A 19,062-nucleotide genomic window follows, 5' to 3' on the forward strand; every position below is an offset into this window, starting at 1 on the left:
GTTGCCGTTCCAATGAGATTTATAAAGATGACTGCCTGAAGAGAACATGTAAATTTCCACAGTCATTGATGATATGGGGCTGCATGTCAGGTAAAGGCACTGGGGAGATGGCTGCCATTACATCATCAATAAATGCACAAGTCTACGTTGATATTTTGGACACTTTTCTTATCCCATCAATTGAAAGGATGTTTGGGGTTGATGAAATCATTTTTCAAGATGATAATGCATCTTGCCATAGAGTAAAAACTGTGAAAACATTCCTTGCAAAAAGACACATAGGGTCAATGTCATGGCCTGCAAATAGTCTGGATCTTAATCCAATTGAGAATCCTTGGTAGAAGTTGAAGAAAATGGTCCATGACAAGGCTCCAACCTGCAAAGCTGATCTGGCAACAGCAATCAGAGAAAGTTGGAGCCAGATTGATGAAGAGTACTGTTTGTCACTCATTAAGTCCATGCCTCAGAGACTGCAAGCTGTTATAAAAGCCAGAGGTGGTGCAACAAAATACTAGTGATGTGTTGGCGCGTTCTTTTGTTTTTCATGATTCCATAATTTTTTCCTCAGAATTGAGTGAGTCCATATTTTTTCCCTCTGCTTGGTCTAAAAAAGTAACTGTTACTGACTGCCACAATTATTTTTCCTGATTTCTTATAGTGTTTCTTAAAGCCAGAAAGTTGCCATTTGAAATGACTTGTTTTGTGTCATGTCTGTGATCTGCTTTTTTCTACAAAATTAAACAACTGAATGAACATCCTCTGAGGCCGGTGATTCCATAATTTTTGCCAGGGTTGTATGTACATAAACAAAATTCATGTTGAAAACGGAGAACTCCTTATCTTTGCGAGTGTGTACATTCACGCGCAAAGTGTCTATTCTTCCCACACATCCAACATGTCAATTTCCTCTTTATATCACTCCCATGGGCTTTGCCTCTGGCCGCTCTGCGGCGCTGACCTTTGCCCTATCCTACAAAATACACTTCTTCCTCACACATCATTATGACTGCTCCGGCAGGTTTAAAAACTGCTGTTTTTGGTGCAAAAGCATGGTCTGGTATTTTTCACTCCACATCTCTCTTGCCTTTTTGTAAAATCACTGGTGTTCTCTTTTATGGTATCAATGACTTTGTTGTGGAGTTTAACTGTAATTTTCCCAAGAAGTTAACTGTCTCTCGCCACATTTTTAAGTGTTCAGGTGATGCTGGATCTTTGGTCATCGTCTGTGGTCTGGTGAGTGTAAGGAGGTGGAGGAGGCGCACTTGCTGTAGCTTCAGCATTATCTGCGGCTTGTTTCTGTGTAGGCTCTCAGTTGTCCAGGTGGTTTCCATAGTAGAGAAGCTTGAATCTTTGACTGGACTGGCTTCCTTGACGCGAGGACGTTTCGCTTCAAATCGCAGAAGCTTCCTCAGCTAAAATTCTTGCTCTGGAAGTCTGACTTCTGTCTGACTTTGTAGAGAAGAATAAAACAGAAGCCAACAAAAGCTGGAGTTTTAAACCTAACCAGACCCCTCCTACTGAGAGGCAGACTGCTATAGGCTAGTGACTAAACAATAGCTCTAATTAGCAACTGTTGTGCTGTAGTTAGCACACCTAATGGCAGGACAGCTGTCCCTCTAATGATGGGATGAATGCCTTTCTGATGGCTCCCTTGATGACGTGAATGACTCATTACCATGAACAAAAGACTGAAACTCCTTTGACCTGAGTACCCCATTGTAAACAGGGGATAAAGTGTGTCTCAGACCCCCTCCCCGGTTAAGGCTGGGTTTCAAACGTTTCACAAAGAATGCCTCCTTGACCCCTCTCTCAAACCATTTCTTCTCTCTGGCTAATATTTTAACTTCCTTGTCCTCAAACGTGTGGTTAGTGTCTTTAAGGTGGAGGTGAACCGCAGACTGAGGTCCACTGGCGCCCTCTCTGCGGTGCTGGTATACCCTTTTGTGTAAAGGTTGCTTTGTTTCACCTATGTAGTGTTCGTTACAGTTTTCCTGACATCTGATAGAATACACTATATTGCTCTGTTTGTAACTAGGGATCATGTCCTTAGGGTGAACTAATTTCTGTCTCAAGGTGTTAACTGGTTTAAAGTAAACTGGGATTTTGTGCTGTCTGAAGATCCTCTGTAGTTTTTCCCCTACTCCTGCTAAATAAGGGAGAGACACTCCTCTTCTTCTTGTCTCCGTCTCCTGTCTATCTGGTCTCTTTGTTCTCTGGGACTTCTGCACTTTGTCCAGGGACCATCGTGGGTACCCACATACTGTGAGGGCTTTCCGGACACGTTGTTGTTCTTTAGTCCTTCCCTCTGCAGTTGTGGGCACCTGTAGGGCTCTGTGTTGAAGCGTCCTGATCACCCCAAGCTTGTGTTCAAGGGGGTGGTTTGAGCCGAAGAGCAGATATTGGTCAGTGTGAGTTGGTTTTCTGTAAACCCCTGTCTGGAGCTGCCTGTTCTCTCCAATCGTAACATCACAGTCCAGGAAGGCTAAATGGTTGTTCTGGTATCCTCGTGTGAACTTGATATTGGCGTCCACCGAGTTGATGTGTTCTGTAAAGTCCTCAACTTGCTTGATTTTGACCCATGTGTCATCAACATATCTGAACCAGTGACTGGGAGAGATGCCTGTGAAAGACGTCAAGGCTGTCTTCTCCACTCGCTCCATGTACAGATTGGCCACAATGGGGGATACCGGAGACCCCATCGCAAACCATGAATCTGCCTGTAGTAATTCCCCCTAAACAGGAAATACGTGGTGTTGAGACAGATCTCCAAGAGTTGGCAGATGTGGTCTGGTGTGAGTTTGGTCCTTTCAAGTAGGACACATCCTCCAGCAGTCTCTGCCTCACAGCTGAGACGGCCTCAGCAGTGGGGATGCAGGTGAACAACGATGTCACATCAAATGACACATAGTTTCATCTGCCTCCAGCTGTAGGTCCTTGATCTTGTTCACAAAATCTTGTGTGTTCTCCACATGGTGGTCTGAGTTACCCACTAGAGGAGCCAAAATCCACTTGAGGTACTTGGCCAAATTGTACGTGATGGAATCTGTGCTACATACAATAGGCCTGAGTGGCACGTCCTGTTTGTGGATTTTGGGCAGTCCATAGATGCACGGAGTGGCGTCCCCAGGGTACAGTCTGTAGTATGTCTGCCTGTCGATGAGTCCCTCTTTCTCCAGGTTTGGAGGTAGCTAATGATTTTCTTCTTATAGCCGCTCGTGGGGTCCCTCTTCAGACGTTCGTATGTGTTGGAGTCACTGAGCAAGTTGTTGATCTTGGCCGGAGAGAAGAACGGAAAGCTTTGTCAGCACTGCAAAAGGACCAAAGCATCCTTATCCTGCCAGCGGATAAAAGCAGATGCACGGTGGTCCTGAACACATTGGACTACATTTATTCTTCTCTACAAGAGTCAGACAGAAGTCAGACTTCCAGAGCAAGAATTTTAGCTGAGAAAGCTTCTGCGATTTGAAGCGAAACGTCCTCGCGTCAAGCAACCCAGTCCAGTCGAAGATTCAAGCTTCTCTACATTATCTGCGGCTGGGTAAAGGGCTGCGCCTGCATTCTGCGGAGGGGGCCTCTGGCTCCCTCCCGGTGTCTCTTTATCAATTTCATTTTATTATAAAAGATGCTCTTAAGTTCGTCTTGTCCCTGCTTCAGTTTGTTTTGACTTTATTCTCAGCCTCACGCTAACTGTAGGCTTCACTTTTCCACTTTAGTGCATTTTCTAACCCACACTTTTTTTTTATTTTTGCTTTTTTGCAGAGTCCTTAACTTTCCTCTTTATATTATCCACTAATTCTGTTGTTGTTTCTGGCTGTAATTTCCCTGAGAAATTGAACTGTTTTGCCACATGCTTAAATGTTTAGGTGACCCGGGAAATTTAACCTCCATATACCTAAAATCATTAGACTGTGGTTGTGTGTCATGTTGGCTGTGAGAACAACAGCAGTTACCCGTTTTAGCTGATCGTGGGGTTATCTCATAGGGAGATCTAAATGAACAGGCTGTTGTTTTTTTTCACTGTTTGGTCACCGATCAGTCTGACGGCGGCATGGGATTACCAAATATGCGCTCTACTATTGGGCAGCGAATATTCGCTCTCTCGCCTTTTGGTATAATACAGCCTTCGATCGGATGTCCCAGAATGGCTAACAGTTGAGTTGAACTCAGTTCAAAACATGTCACTCTCTGCATTGCTTGGTGCCCCAACTAACTACCTAATATCCAAACAAATAAAGAATCCAGTAGTGCGCTCCGCACTGAAGGTGTGGACTCAGTTTAGGAGGGCATTCAGTCTTGCTGAAATTTCCATGCTCAGCCCTGTTGCATTTAATCCCCTTTTTGCCCCATCTCAATACGATACCTCCTTTACGGACTGGCATAAAAAGGGCATCATTTCACTCTCACATTTATTCAAGGGCAACAGTTTTTCTTCTTTCGACGAACTCTCTGAGAAATTCCACTTGCCCAAAACGCACTTTTTTCGTTACTTACAGGTCAGAGATTTTATGCGATGTACTCTGCCATGCTTCCCTGACAAACCAGGTGCTAATCCAATTGACACATTCCTCCTTTAGTCCAACCTTGAAGGGCACACTCTCTAAACCGGAACATTATCGCACTCTCGGATTTGACACTAGACAAGACCAGAAAGGCTGGGAACAGAACCTAGGAGGCACGATATCCACCAACCGTTGGGACTTGATCCTAAACTCGATTCATAAATCGTCACTGTGTGCAAGACGCTGCCTAATCCAATTCAAAGTGGTCCATAGAGCCCACAGATCAAAAGTGGAATTAGCTAGCATATATCCCGATGTTACCCCCACCTGTGTGAAATGTAAATTGGGCGATGCCACACTCTTCCACATGTATTGGATATGCCCCCATTTACAAACCTTTTGGAGTGAGATTTTTCATGCTCTTTCAAATATCCTGAAACGTGAACTCCACAAAAATCCTATGATGGCCTTATTTGGTACCTCTGGGCCTGACGACCCCCGTCTGACTTCGGCGGAGCACCACATGGTCTCCTTCTCTCCCTGTTGGCCAGGCGGGCCATTTTGTTTAAGTGGAGGGAGGCGACCTCGCCCACACATACTCAGTGGCTGAGGGAAATTATGCACTGTCTTGCTCTAGAAAAGATGCGCTTCTCACTGAAAGGCACTGAGGGCAAATTCTATAAGACTTGGGGATCCTTCTTAACTTACTTTCATGATTCGTACGCGTTGTAAAATACGTTTGCGGAGTAGGCCCCTGACATCCAAGTAGCTCAATATTTGAAGAACGACAAGCCTGCTGACTAATGTGTGTGCTTTAGCTGTATTTCTTTGGGGGGGGAGCAGGTTCAACGTCCTACCTCTAACCTAATAAGATTAAGTGGAGTCGTCATACATAGGTGTTTGCATAACACTTGGAAGGGTAGAGCACTTAACTGTACTTTCCATACCGGTACCTGCCTAATACTGGGAAGAGTGTTCGGTTGTTGTTTTTATATTTGTACTATACAATTCCAAGGTGCATTTGCTGTTGTTTTTTTTTTTCTTTTTTTTTTTCTTCTTTCATCTTTTCTTCTCCATGTGTGTGGGTACATGTATATACATGTATGTATATAGGTGGGTGCGCGTATGTATACATGTGAATGGAAATTTAATAAAAAGATTTTGAAGAAAAAGAGTACCAGTTTGAATGGCTTCTGTTTTTGAGCCATTCAGCTGCAGGAAGTTCTGTCTCATCCATGCCCCTATCTCCTCCAGGCAGGAGTTGAGGTGGGAAATGGTGGCAGAGGGAGGAGCGGAGGGAGTGACCTTGATATAGAGCTGTGTGTCATCAGCATAGCAATGGAAGTGGATTCCTTGCTTGCCAACGACACACCCGAGGGAAGCATGTAAATGGTGAAGAGTGTGGGACCGAGCATGGAGCCCTGGGGGACCCACAGGTGACAGTGTGGGTGAGATTTAGCGTCCCCCAGGACCCCATGCTCGGTCCGGTCAGTGAGGTAGGAGTGAAACCAGTGAAAGGCAATAGGGAGAGACCAGTGTGGTGCTGGAGACGGTGCAGGAGGACGTGATGGTCTATGGTGTCAAATGCGGCAGTGAGGTCGAGAAGGATGAGGAGGGAAGTGGAACCAGAGTCTGAGGTCGTTGGTCACTCTGATGAAAGCTGTCTCTGTGCTGTAGGAGGGGCAAAAACCAGATTGAAATTTCTCATACAGATTATTAAATTTGAGATGATTGTGAGTTGAATGGAAACTACTCTTTCAAGGATTTTGGAGATGAATGGAAGATTACTGATTGGACGTAATTTGAAAGGGGTACAGGGTCAAGGGTGGGTTTTTTAAGAAGGGGTTTGATAAGAGCTGTTTTTAGGGAGGTTGGTACTGTTCCAGTTTCAAAGGAAAGATTGATTATTTCAGTAATGATTGGACTGATGGATGTGGAAAAGTTTTTGAGCAGAGGTGAGGGAAGGGGATCTAGGGAGCAAGTAGATTGTTTGGAGATACGGATAACCTTCCGACCTCCTGCTGCGTTGTGAGGAGAAATGGGGAAGATGTTGTGGGCCAGGAGTAGTTGGAGTGTCAAAGGTGGAGCTGTATGTAGATGAAAAAGTAGAACGAATATTAGCAACTTTGGAGATGAAAAATTCAAGGAAGTTATTGCAATTGGCTACTGTTGGAGTGTGTATGAGGGGATCTGAGGCTTTTGGAAATTACCTGTGTTATTGTTGATTATCGTGGAGTAGTAACCGGACCTAGCTGAAGAGAGAGCTTTTGCATATGATTTTTGATATTCCGGTAGGCCAACTATGCACCGTCAGGCCAGATGTTTTGTAGGCCCGCTCCAGGACGCGGCCAGACCTTTTCATTGCCCTAAGCTGGTCAGTAAACCAGGGAGCTGAACGGGTGAAAGTGACAGTTCGAGTTTTAAGTGGAGCATGAAAGTCCAGGATGGAGCTGAGGCTATTGTTGTAGTAGTCCACAAGGTCAGCAACTGATGAATCCTGGGGGCAGAAGTAGTTGAAGGTTGTGTTTGAAGGAGGAGGATTCAATGTTTTTGATGTTCCTAAATGTTATTTGTCTTTTTGATTTAGTGAATTGGGAAAATGTGGGGATTCTGATACTGCTTGCCTGGTGGTCAGAGGGACCAATGTCAAAAACCTGCAGATCTGTGATATTAATGGAGTCTGTAATTACCAAGTCCAGTGTGTGACCTTTGCTGTGTGTAGGGCCTTTAACGAGTTGTTGTAGGTTGAGACAGTCCAGAACTTGTTTGAAATTAGAGGCTTGTGAGCATGTATCTGAGTCCATGTGTATGTTGGCATCACCAATCATGAGAATATTTGAATAGGATGTGCAGAGTGAAATGAGAAAATCATGAATGTCAGAAATGAAGGATGGATGTGGTTTAGGGGGCCGATAAATGAGGGCAGTTGTGGCAGAGAATGGGTGTTTGCAGTTGAAGACAAGGCTTTCGAAAGAGCAGAAGGATGGGACTGGTAGAGGGGATAGCTCAATGTTGCTGCGGTATAAAACAGCATGGCCCCCACCACGGCCAGTTGTACGGGCCTTTTCTAGGTATAAATACCCAGCGGGGCAGGCCTCATTGAGTGAAGAGAAAACCTCAGGCTGGTGCCAGGTCTCACTGAGCACAAAATGTCCAACCCCTTTTCCACAATATGGTCATGGATGAGTCCTGCTTTATTTGAAAGTGACTGAACATTTAATTGTTCAAGTGTTGATGGATTTTTGTGAGTCCAGTTTATTTATTGGGCGAAGGACACTGTAATCCACTCCGGGTTTTTCGGCTCTCTCGCGTTCTTCTGCACTATCAGTAGGCAGTCTGACAGCGTTCTGACGACGTCCGCGACTGATGACGCAGATAATTGCGCGACGGACGCGCAGGCAGACCAGAAGGGACGTGATGGAGCTCTCGCCGCCGTGTTTCAGAGAAATAAACCGGCGGCCCGATCCCCGTGGATATACGACGTCTGCGTGGCAAATCCGGAGGCGATGGTGGCGATGATTTGCCTTTTTGTAGGCACAGCATTGGAGCTGTCAGCCGACACTGCTGTGCGCGGCAACGTTAGCACCGGTGCTAGTTGTTGTTAGCACTGTACTCGGGGGGCAGCGACCGGCGAGGGCTAAACAGGCCAGGGCGATAATCCATAGCGTCAGCAGAGATAACAGACAACGTGGTGAACATCCAGTAAGCACGTCGAGGTGACATGGTGTTTGTGTTGGATGATAAGACGACATTGTAGAGCCACTGGAGGTAGCGGATAGCTGCAGCGTTAGCTCCACATGCCCAGACCAAGGGCCCTCAGGCTTTCTAGCCCCCTTGCGGAGACAGCTTCGGGAGATAATAACACTGGAGAATCTCCAAAACACAGTCTCACTGCAGAAACCTGACGATGGGTCAAAGGATCCAGTTGAGTCCCGGTTCACGGGGAGAGACCGTTTCGAGCTGCGCCGGTTCAGTCCAAGTAAGTAATGGGAGTCCGAAAACAGCATCATAACACTCACAATGTAGCGAAAGAGTGTTATTAAACTTCACTGTAGCTGGGCTGAGAGGCTACAGTGAACAAAACCAGTAGTTTGGGCGACCTTTTGCAGAGAAGTGGCGAACAGTCAGCGCCAGCGTCCTCCTCTCTTCTTACAATCAACTTGGGTCAACAAGGCCCCCTTAGCACAAGATAGCCAACTTTATCTATGCAAATTAGTGTAGCTATGTGTCTGAACATGAAATAACCACTTGGCCTATGAGCCAGAAGATTTCAAAATGAGAGAATATAGAAAAATGGGTTGATGAATTGCTTGTTGTGGTGAACTGACCACTAATATGGTGGCAGGTATGTATACTGTCTATTGCACAGCATCTACAAAAACCTCATCCTATTTAAATGACTGTACACAATGTTTAAAAGCCTGGGTCACTATGGACACCCAATGTAATAAGAAGCTGTAGCTGTAGAATGCTCAACCTGAACATTGGTCTTCCACTGTGGTAATGATTGCACCGGCAATGTAATGAGACTCTTACTCAAACACAGTGTGTGTTCATTGTCATTACAGTGAGACTTACAGGACAAATTCAGGGTCCCTTTTTTATATTTCCTCAGGGACCGTTGATACCCCATCACTGAGAGGCAGAATCCAAGCACAGCCTGACCCAGAGAAGGTGCTGTAGACTCTGATATGCTCTGTGCTTCTCCTTATTAGACTGTATTTGCTTTCCCAATGTTTAAATGGTCAGTTTATTAATTCATTTAACATTACCGGCTTGGTGTCTACAAAAACAATACCTGATGGCTGGTTATTGACAAAAATGAATTCTGGAACTGTGACTCCCTCCTCTACAGGCTTACAAGGATTTCATGGCAAGACAGAAGTGTGGTCGAATGTGCACAGCAGAAGAAGTGGCTCACCTGTGTGTGTATTTGGCCTCAGATGAAGTGAGTGCTCACAGATCATGAAACTGTGCGTAAAAGCAGGAGATACCAGCCTTCTCCTGGAGATCATCTACTCTGCATGATTGCCAACTCTCCCTGCTCTACCCTCTGCAAATTAACTAAGTCAGGCTTACTTAGCCATTCATTAGCTAGTAACACCAGATTGACTAATCGGCTGTAGTTGCAGCAGGTGCACATAGAAAACATGCAGGACAGGTGATGAATGAGAGCAGGGTTCTGGACCACAGCCTTGAGTGTTCACATTGTTGCGACCAAACATTTGCCTGTGTCTCCTCCGTTATTGTGTACGTGGTGTGACGCAACAGTGTTGTGTGGAGTAATGTGATGCACATTGCGGAGACACACCACGAGAGAGTTTAAATTTATTGAATGATTCTTGAAACAGTGGTGAATAGTCACAACAGGACATGCTAATAATTATAATGTTTGTATTCTTTGTAATTATTGTAAATAAAGTCCAAGACATATTCAGTGGCAGCTTTACCATCATCCACAACTACCACAAAAGACTCCAAGCTGTCATTGATGTTAAAGGTGGGCAACACACGGTATGAAGAAAAGGAGTGTGTAAACTTTTGATCAGGGTCATTTGGGTAGTTTGTGTTGTCATTATGATTTCAAAAGAGGAACACAGTTGTTTGACATAATGGCTTCACCCAACCACTAACCATGAGTGAAAAAAAGTTTTGTTATCATTCATACTCTCTGGAAAAATGGCCAAAAAAAAACTAAAAAAAAAAACCCTAAACTTATGCCAGGGTATGTAAACATTTGAGCATCTATATCAGTTTTCTCATGCCCCTTCTTTCTGATGCTGCTGTCAGCTGGGATTGCCACATCAATCACAACTGGGCTTTCTTCCGTTGTCAGCCACCACTATGTCTGGTTCGTTGGCCAGCATTCCTTATCTGTCTGGAATTTGAATTCACAGGACCTTAGCCATGTCCATTCTCAACCACCTTTGTGGTGTCTTCCATCAGGACTTCTAATCTCTATGCACCACAGATGTTCCTGTACACAATTCAAAACACTTGGTTGTGCCCCTCAGTGTACGCTGTCCCACCTTGCATCTTGTATCCTGCTACTTTGCTGGACTGTCTGTATGACATATTTGCACAGCCTGCAACTTGAGTCCTATCAGCTGTGGTAGGCTCCTGCCTCCATGGACTGGTGCTTAGGGCTTGTTCTTGTGCTGTCATGATCAGAGCCTCTGTGCTGCACTTTTGGCAGGCCTTTTCTAGCCAATGGTAGGTCTTTATGATGCCAACCATTTCCTCCATCTGTCAATGGTACATCCCATGGAGGGGGCTTGGTCTTCCATGACATCTCCTCCTTTTCACCATCTGTTTTCAGCTGTCTGAAGCATTCTTGTAGCAGCTGGTCTTGGGGGGGGGGGGGGGTCTTTCTGATTCTGTACTCATGGATGCTCCTCATCTCATCCTGGATTGTGGCTCTGATGCTCACTAATCCTTCCCCTCCCTACTTTCTTTGCTCATAGACCTTCAGGCTACAGGACTTTGGATGGAAACAGAGCATTGTGGGTGCAAAACCTCCGTTTGTAATGGATTTCCATCGAAATTTGTTTCCATGTTCCGTTTATATTGTCATATAAATCTGCTAAGTTAAGAAATATAAATTTTATGGCTTTATTTTGACACGAAACGTGCTCCTCTCGAAACATGTCCCTGTGGAGTAAATCCCCCTCTCTTCTTCTGTGACCATTAATGGCAGCCGGCATCCTTATTGTTGCATTGCTGCCACCATCTGCATCAGTCCGTTATAGCAATACTAATCATGTCGATGAGTCCAGTGTCTTTCAAGTACTCTCACTTCACCTATGGGTAAAATACTTCTTACAGAAACTTCTTTCAGGCCTTACAATTGATTTCCTTCAGCTTTAACTCTTTTGATAAACCATTCAAAATTACAAGGTATATTTTGTAAATTAAAATATTTTGAGGTCAAATTAAAGCACTGTGCTCAATATTGTACAGGTATATTCATTGGTTATGATTTTTATTATTTATATTGCGTAACAACTGGTGGCATTTGAAAGCGCTGTATTCTGGTGATGGTATTTCACACTTTATTTAGAATTCAGTTTGGTCTGGTGGTGGTATTTGGCGCTATTCTGTGTTATTGATCTGGTGATGGCCTTTATTTAATGGAATTTTTTTTAACTATTGCATCAGTTTTAAATTACTTGGAACTGCCAAAAGACTTTTTATTGATATAGTTATGTCTTTCAGTGTATTATTTACTGAAAGCAGAAATGGTGTAATTATTGATTTGTTTTATAAGACACACTTAGAATTTGATAAATATAGAATGAAAACAATAGAATTAAGTCATTTAATGCAGTCAGTCCATTTGTGGAAAACTTGATACAGACAATACATACAAGATAGTAAATAAATTTTAATGAATTATTAATGAAGACTTGAGCCATATTTTGTTCCAGTATAAGAGTGAAATACCACTGTTTTCAACCAGGAAAAACTGACCAAAGTGCTCTCAGACTGCACCAAATTGCACCCTTTTTCAAAACATCCTAAGGGGGCATGGTCCCAGACCGTCTTAGGGGACCTTGTGCCTTCGGCACTCGGCCATCTACCCACAGAAAATGTTCAGTCAGAAAGTTTCAGTTGTCTTAACTTCTGGAGGTATTTGGTTGTGGCTGACTTTCTTGCATCTTCATCATGGCTCCCATTGGCTTATGGGATTCCCAGGTACTTGTAGCTGTCCTGTATGTCCGCTGCCTTTCCTTCTGGCAACTCCACCCCCTCAGTCCGGATCATATTCCTTCTCTTTGCCACACTTATCCAGTTCAAAGACATTCCGATATCCTGTTGAGGAGGATTAGTGAGTCAATGCCTCACTCCCTCTGGTATACAGCTTGATGTCATCTATATACAGGAGGTGGCTGATGGTTACTTTATTCTTGAATCGATATCTGTAGCTGCTCTTTGTGATGAATTGGCAGAGGCCTATGCAGAACATATGTGTATATATATTTGTGTGTGTGTATGTGTACAGTTGTGCTCAACCGTTACATACTCTGGCAGAATATATATATATATATATATATATATTTTTTTTTTTTTTTTTTGTCCATTTTTCAGAGAATATGAATAACACAAAACCTTGTTTCACTCATGCTTGGGTGAAGCTATTTATTGTCAAACAACTGTTTCCCCTCTTTTTAAATCATAATGACAAAGGAACTACCCAAATGATCCTGATCAAAAGTTTACATACCCCTGTTCTTAATACAGTGTATTGCCCCCTTTAACATCAGTGACAGCTCTTGGAGTCTTCTGTGGTAGTTGTGGATCAAGGGGTATTGAGGTCCCAACCATTGTTGACAACATTATAAACAAAGCTGTCAGAGTATCCTATGTTGGAGAAACTGACACCATTTCCAACAGAGACAGTGCCCCCCCCCCCTTACATTGTTTATTCAGGAAAATAGTTTTCATTTCTGCAAAAATAAACTATCTACCTATCTATCTACTGTGTGTGGTGTTCATGATGGGCTCATATCAAAATTGTTTCAGATTTGCAAACTGAATTAAGATGAAATGCAAACCTGAATAAACACAAAATACAGTATTATTATTATTATTTATTTTTATTTTTGTTGTAAAAGTATGTGTACCCAATACCAGTAGGCCTGTGTAACAAAGTGGTTGCCCATGAGTTAGAACATTTACAAATCAAGCTGTGTTGATAACAGGGGTCAGTGGGAATACACACACACACACCGAGCTGATTGGTGCCAGTCCTGTTCATCAGTTAGAATGAATTTGGCTAAAATATTTCACCAAATATCAGACTATGAAAAAGTAAAAAAAAATGAATAAATAATGCTGATGAAGAAGTTGAATGAAATACATGAGTGTAGAAAGGGTTATAAAAACTAAATTTATGAGACTGTGTGACTCTAAGAACCACAGTGAGGGCAGTTATCTCCCCAAAAAATACTGCCACAATTGTAAACTTTCCAGAATTGGCTGATGTTCATAAATTCCCCTAATAACTGAGCAGATAGGAATTTGCAATAGGATAGGAAGTTGCAATTTTTTTGAAGTTGTAGTTTGACTATCTGAAATATTTTGGAATGAGAAAATATCATTTGCTATCATATTCTTTCATACCAAAGATGCATTGATGGGTAAACACATTTTAAAGGTGTATGGGGGCATATTGACAATGTTGCATTGTGCATGTATGCTTAATGCGAGTGTAATTTTTAAAAATATTACTCTGTAAATTCTGACAGCTTTGCTTAATCATTAAAATTGGTGGTTTTAGCCTGTGGCCTGATATGTTTCTTGGTTCCCCACAGTCAGCCTTTGTGACTGGGACGGAGCAGATCATTGATGGTGGATGGCAACTTTGAGCAACCTGTGGAAAGCGTCTTGTGCCAGGAGTGGAGGCAGTTTCTTCATTCTCAGTTCTCCAAATAAACAATCAGCTGTTTTATCCCCATGTTTGCAAATTGTTAAAATTTGACTTTTCCCATTTTCCTTAAATTGATGTTACAAATATATGGAGTCTCTGAGGTAATGTGATCAAAATACTAGGTTTTTAGGTTTCTCAGTTTTTTAAATTCTTTTTTTTTTTTTCTTCTTAAAATGGCATGTCAAAATAAACAACATAAAGTGTTTATTTAGCCATCAGTTTGAGTTCAGTCCACACTTTACAACTTAACTTGCCCATTGGTTTGTGATGGCTGCTTTATGTGCACTTGGAAAATGATGGCTGTATAATAGAATAAGAAGAATAAGAACTCTTTGATGGATTTTACTTAAAAGCCATTAAAATGCATGGCAAATGGAACCAATAATCAAAGTTTCCTTGGTGACCTTAAATTTGTGCTCCAAAAAAGTACACTGTCATAAGGTCTCTAACTTATCTGATAGATTCAGTATGTACTGGAACATAGGCACCAGTATATTTCATGATGACTTTGGTGCCTTCCATTGCACTGTTAGTATTTCACAGCTAACTGGCAGATCACCCACCAGAACCCTGGCAACAGAGATGAAGAACAACCTCGTTGAAGAGTCAGCCTCATACATCAGCTCAAACTGGCTAGTCCAAGGCGACATTATAGTAGATACATCTGCTATCACTATGCCATCATTTGCCATGACTGCAATGGGACAAGAATGCAGTGCTTTGATTCCTCTAAGCAGGCCTAGGATTACCTTGTAGATCCCTTTAACAAATATCTCCTTGTCTACTCTCTGCCATCAAAGCTCTCTTTCTAAGCTCTGTACATCCTCAAATTTCCACTAAGACATGCACTGTGGCTACTCTGGATGATAATTAGCATGCCGTCGGGGATGAAACACCTCATGTGAACATTGGTAACTCCAGTCTTTAACAACATTCTAGGTGTTGTCTCAACAGAACTCCATTCCATTCTGTATCCATGTTTGGAAGTCCTCCATTCAGATTGCTTGCAAACTTATACTAAAAATCAGAGCTTGAAGTCTAGGTCACCAAGCAGAGGGCAGAATTCTGAGGGAAGCTACAAGTCTTTGGTCAGAATTCACAAAGCTGGGTACTTGCATAGACTTTACAGTTCTTCCAAGAGTCTCCAACATCCAGAAAATGATGACTCTCTTTAGCTACAGTGATGGAATACCATGTGCAGCACTTTGGATGCTGAAACAAGGATCTAGCAACTCTTGACCCCCATTTTTTTTCTTTTGCAAAGGATCATTGATCCATTGTCATCATGGTTGCCAAATTTGAGGACTCATACAGTCTTTGTAACCAGCCTTGCCACTGCCTGTAGTCTCATTGAAATCACCCATGACTAGAGGAGTGTCACCTCTGGGGTTGTCATCAATCACCAAGTGAAGCTGTGACTAAAAAGTCCACTACACAGAGATGTGACTGTATGCAGTCAGAGCACAGACTGCGGCAACAAAGACAAGACACCCAAAGAATACCTAAATCTAAACCTTATAATACAGTCATCAGAGATACATCTGTCACCATCGGGAGGAGGTCTTCCACACCAACTGCCACTCCTTCAGAATGGTGATCTTTGAGTTCCCTTAACGAAAAGACTTTTATACAAGTTTAGTAGCAGAATACCTCTTTAAAACAAAAATAGAGTACACTTTCAGTGTGTAGATCTGCTCAAAGTGATTGAAATCACCTGGTGGAGTGGGCAGTTGCAGAGAAAACCAGCACCCTCTTGGCCATTTCTGGAATAAGTTGAAGACCTCTGGTCTATGGTTAGGAAAATGGCCTTGTAAGCAGAAGATCCTTGGTTTAAATCTATGTCAGACTGGAAACTAAAAAGTGGACCAATTCAGTCCAAAGTATTGAAATAGTATACATAGGAAGTAAAACTGAGGTTTACTTAATAAAATAAACTTTAAGTATACTTTTTTGTAAGGGTGGCCAAATTAAAACTGGGTGTGTCCTCCCTCCAAGATACAGCTCCTTTCAGGTCTACAGACCTCAGATAGCACTTCTATTGCAAAGTGAAGGTGTCCCAGCTCCCTCAACAGCAGTGGAAGATGTTCCAGGTCCATACTCGGATAAGTTGCCTCATATTTTGGCCTGGGCATCACTGTGGAGCCTGACAATGCCTCAGTGACATCATGCCCTCCACCTCCATTATGCAATTTCAGTTGACTATCTGACATTTCTAACTTTACGTTGGTAAGTTGCTCTGGATGTGAGCTTAGGTCATCCCTTTGAAATCAAGTTGCTGAAAGAAGCACTACAGACTTAGCACTACAGACTTAACACAACTGACCCTAAAGCTGCTGAGTGATAACATTAGTGATGTCGTTCATACCTGGGCTTTGACGTAAACATGTATGTTAGCAAGATGTAACTGCCTAATCGTTTTGAATGAAAGTTCACTGGGCTGATGGAAGTGATTTGATTTTGATTAGGACTGTTCAGAGCTCAAGGTCAAATTTCTAGTCTCATGCCAATATATCGAAAAATGACCAGTTATATGGAAATGATTGAAGTTGCATGTCTAATACTTTGAAATACAGGTGTGTAGCATCACTGCGCTGTCTGACCACTTTTGATGTAGTTGCATAATTTTCAGTCGTGCCAGATAAAGATCTTCTGGGTGGAGTGAGGGTTTGTGTCCTGTTTGGGAACTAGATGACCACACCTGAAAGGAAACCAAGCCTATGAGGTGAGGGAGGTGTTAATCCATGAACTGTGTCATTGGGGGGACCGATTTTTAGGGGGACCGTTTGGTCGGCGACAGCCTGCAATTTTAGGATATGGTTCTGCATCTTAAATTCCCTTGAATGATCAGTAAGTGCGACAAGAAGCGAAAGCATCAAAAAGTGGGTGGCAGTGCTGTAAAATCAGTAATTCTACAGCACCATGATGTTTCCTTATGGAGCTCAGTTGTGTATTTGAAGTACTGTGTAAGTTTGTCACAAAGACGCTGTCATTACCTCTGCCAAGGAGGTAATACTTTGACCTCTGTTTTACCTATTAGGATAACTCACAAAGTAATGAAAGGATTTCATTGAAATTTGTTGAGGTGATCCAGAAAAAAAATATTTGGCAGATAGCAGCATTAAATTCAAAGTTGATGATGAAATTTGTTAAGCAGATGAATGTTGTTCATTCGGCTGCTCCCAGTTTTGCTCGGGGTCGCCACAGCGGATGTAGCCCAATATGCATTGTAATTGGCACGTTTTACGACGGATGCCCTTCCTAACGCAACGGAGAGAAACACAGCCACAGGTGTACCAAAGAGGTCTCCCATCCAAGTACTAACTAGATGCTGCTCTGCTTAGCTTCTGCGATATGACGGGATCAGGCTGACTGGCTCACTATTAAGCAGATGATTAATGTCCGAGAAAATGAGGGAATTTAATTTTGAATTTGATCTGGAACACAGTTTGGATTCAGATATTTGAAGCATTTAATTTCAATTTATTTCGTTTATATAGCACCAATTACTTGAATAACATTTTGTGAGCAAATGAGTAATATCCTACAAATTGTTTTATTTTATTTTCTGAATCTGGGACCCAGAAGAATGTTCAGATCTATAGTAGCACTGAATTCAAAAAGGTCTGAATGAATGTGAGATTGTGTGAGCAGCCTTGGCGGTGGTGTGCGCTCTGTGCCTCCTCGTCTGGCTCCAAAATGCGAATATTTTTAGCGCACTGAAGTGACGGCTCCAGATACGCACCGGTCCTCGGTAATCGGCCTCATTACCGGGCTACGGGTGCGTGTGAGCCGCAGCACCGACGGAACGAACACGACATCTGAACGATGCCTGTTTGCGGCCGGAGGTGAGCGTTCGGACGGTGCGTTTGAGGAGGAATACGGAAGAAAAAGCGATTTAAAGTCAGGAAGCCTACAAAGAGGCGTTCACGGACAGCCAGGAAAAAAAAACGGGCTGTTTCTGTAGGGTGTCAAATACCGGACACCGGTTTGATGTAGCTGACGTGAGTTCTGAGACCACAATGTGGCACGTGATTTGGTGTCGTTATTCATAATTTGATGTTAATTATTACCGAGACGTGTATTAGCTGCCATTAGCCGATAATGGAGCTGTAACTATACCATCTAGCTGCAACGCTTCAAGAAAGTCAACCAAACCTCATAGAACCCGCAGTTTTTAACACGCGTTCTGTTGCCAGGTGAACAAGTTGACAGCTAACACCTACTTGAGCTAACATTAGCTTCGTGTGCCATATGGTCAAGTCTATGTGTTTATTGGATTAACCAACGCTGACTTGTAAACGCACTGTGAAAACACTAGTGTATAGGTTCGTAATAAAACTAATAAATTACGTGTTTGAAATATTGTCACAAATGGAAAACAAAGCGAATACTACTGCTGAAAGATACAGCAATTTAATTTGTAAAAATTCCTGAAAGTGTACTCTTTTGAATAACTTCAAAAACAAAGCTCTCGCTTTGTAAACTGTCAGGTGTAGCTACCACGTTTGGTTCAACCAGGTCAGTGTCATAATACCATTTTAGAGCACTAATTTTGTGATGAAATGACAGTCTGCTATCTTGGAAATGAGACAGCAAAATTTCAGGGCACTGGGTGCAACAGATTTTTTTTTTCTATGTGATCACAAGGTTAGTGGTGAAGCAGGTGCTTGTTTTCAGTCAACAGACGCTGCACATGAAAGTGAATGCATTCAAATGCTGAATTTGTTAACAATACAGACGGCTCCCCAGTTCGGATCACCTTTTTTAAAGTCCTGCTATACAGAGCCATAATGCAACTGAATGTCCTTTAATTGCATATTGTTGTATTGGGTATTTGGATGTTATCTAGCTAAAAAAGTCTGGATGGTGTAGCCCTAATACTTAAAGTGTGAAGCCACATTATGTGTGGTAGACTAATACAATTTTCACAAAAGAGTTCTAGCGGCAAATTTGAGGAAAAGTTGGTAAACCATGTTTTTTACATAATTTGAGGGTGCTGATTCTGAATATTGTGTTTACCAAGATGAATTCTGAGTTTTAAGCCTTCTAATTTGCATATTAAAATGAGATAAACGATTTTTTTTTTCATCTTTTATCATTCTTTCTAAACTAATCAGTTAAACAACATAGCAT

At 42.6% G+C, this 19,062-nt stretch overlaps 1 protein-coding gene and 2 long non-coding RNA genes across 4 annotated transcripts in view; 2 read left to right on the plus strand and 1 right to left on the minus strand.

Moving 5' to 3' along the window:
• Positions 1 to 1,260: 1,260 nt before the first annotated feature.
• LOC117526253 lies at positions 1,261 to 18,245 on the minus strand. The gene is made up of 3 exons (XR_004565242.1): positions 18,147 to 18,245; positions 4,476 to 4,486; positions 1,261 to 1,271 (listed from the first exon to the last, which is right to left on the minus strand). It is a non-coding gene; the product is annotated as an uncharacterized LOC117526253 (long non-coding RNA).
• On the plus strand, positions 9,044 to 13,949 carry LOC117526252. The gene is made up of 3 exons (XR_004565241.1): positions 9,044 to 9,173; positions 9,355 to 9,447; positions 13,814 to 13,949. It is a non-coding gene; the product is annotated as an uncharacterized LOC117526252 (long non-coding RNA).
• Positions 17,585 to 19,062, plus strand: part of si:dkey-162b23.4 (sodium/hydrogen exchanger 9B2) — a 64,615-nt gene continuing 63,137 nt past the window's right edge. Inside the window, exon 1 of one of the 2 annotated variants that reach the window (XM_034188300.1) lies at positions 17,585 to 17,774. The gene's annotated coding sequence lies outside the window, so the exon portion shown is untranslated. The remainder of the gene's footprint in view (positions 17,775 to 19,062) is intronic. The other variant, XM_034188301.1, reaches the window with a different exon arrangement.

Source organism: Thalassophryne amazonica, chromosome 15 (genome assembly GCF_902500255.1).
Source record: "Thalassophryne amazonica chromosome 15, fThaAma1.1, whole genome shotgun sequence".
Taxonomy (NCBI): Eukaryota; Metazoa; Chordata; class Actinopteri; order Batrachoidiformes; family Batrachoididae; genus Thalassophryne; species Thalassophryne amazonica.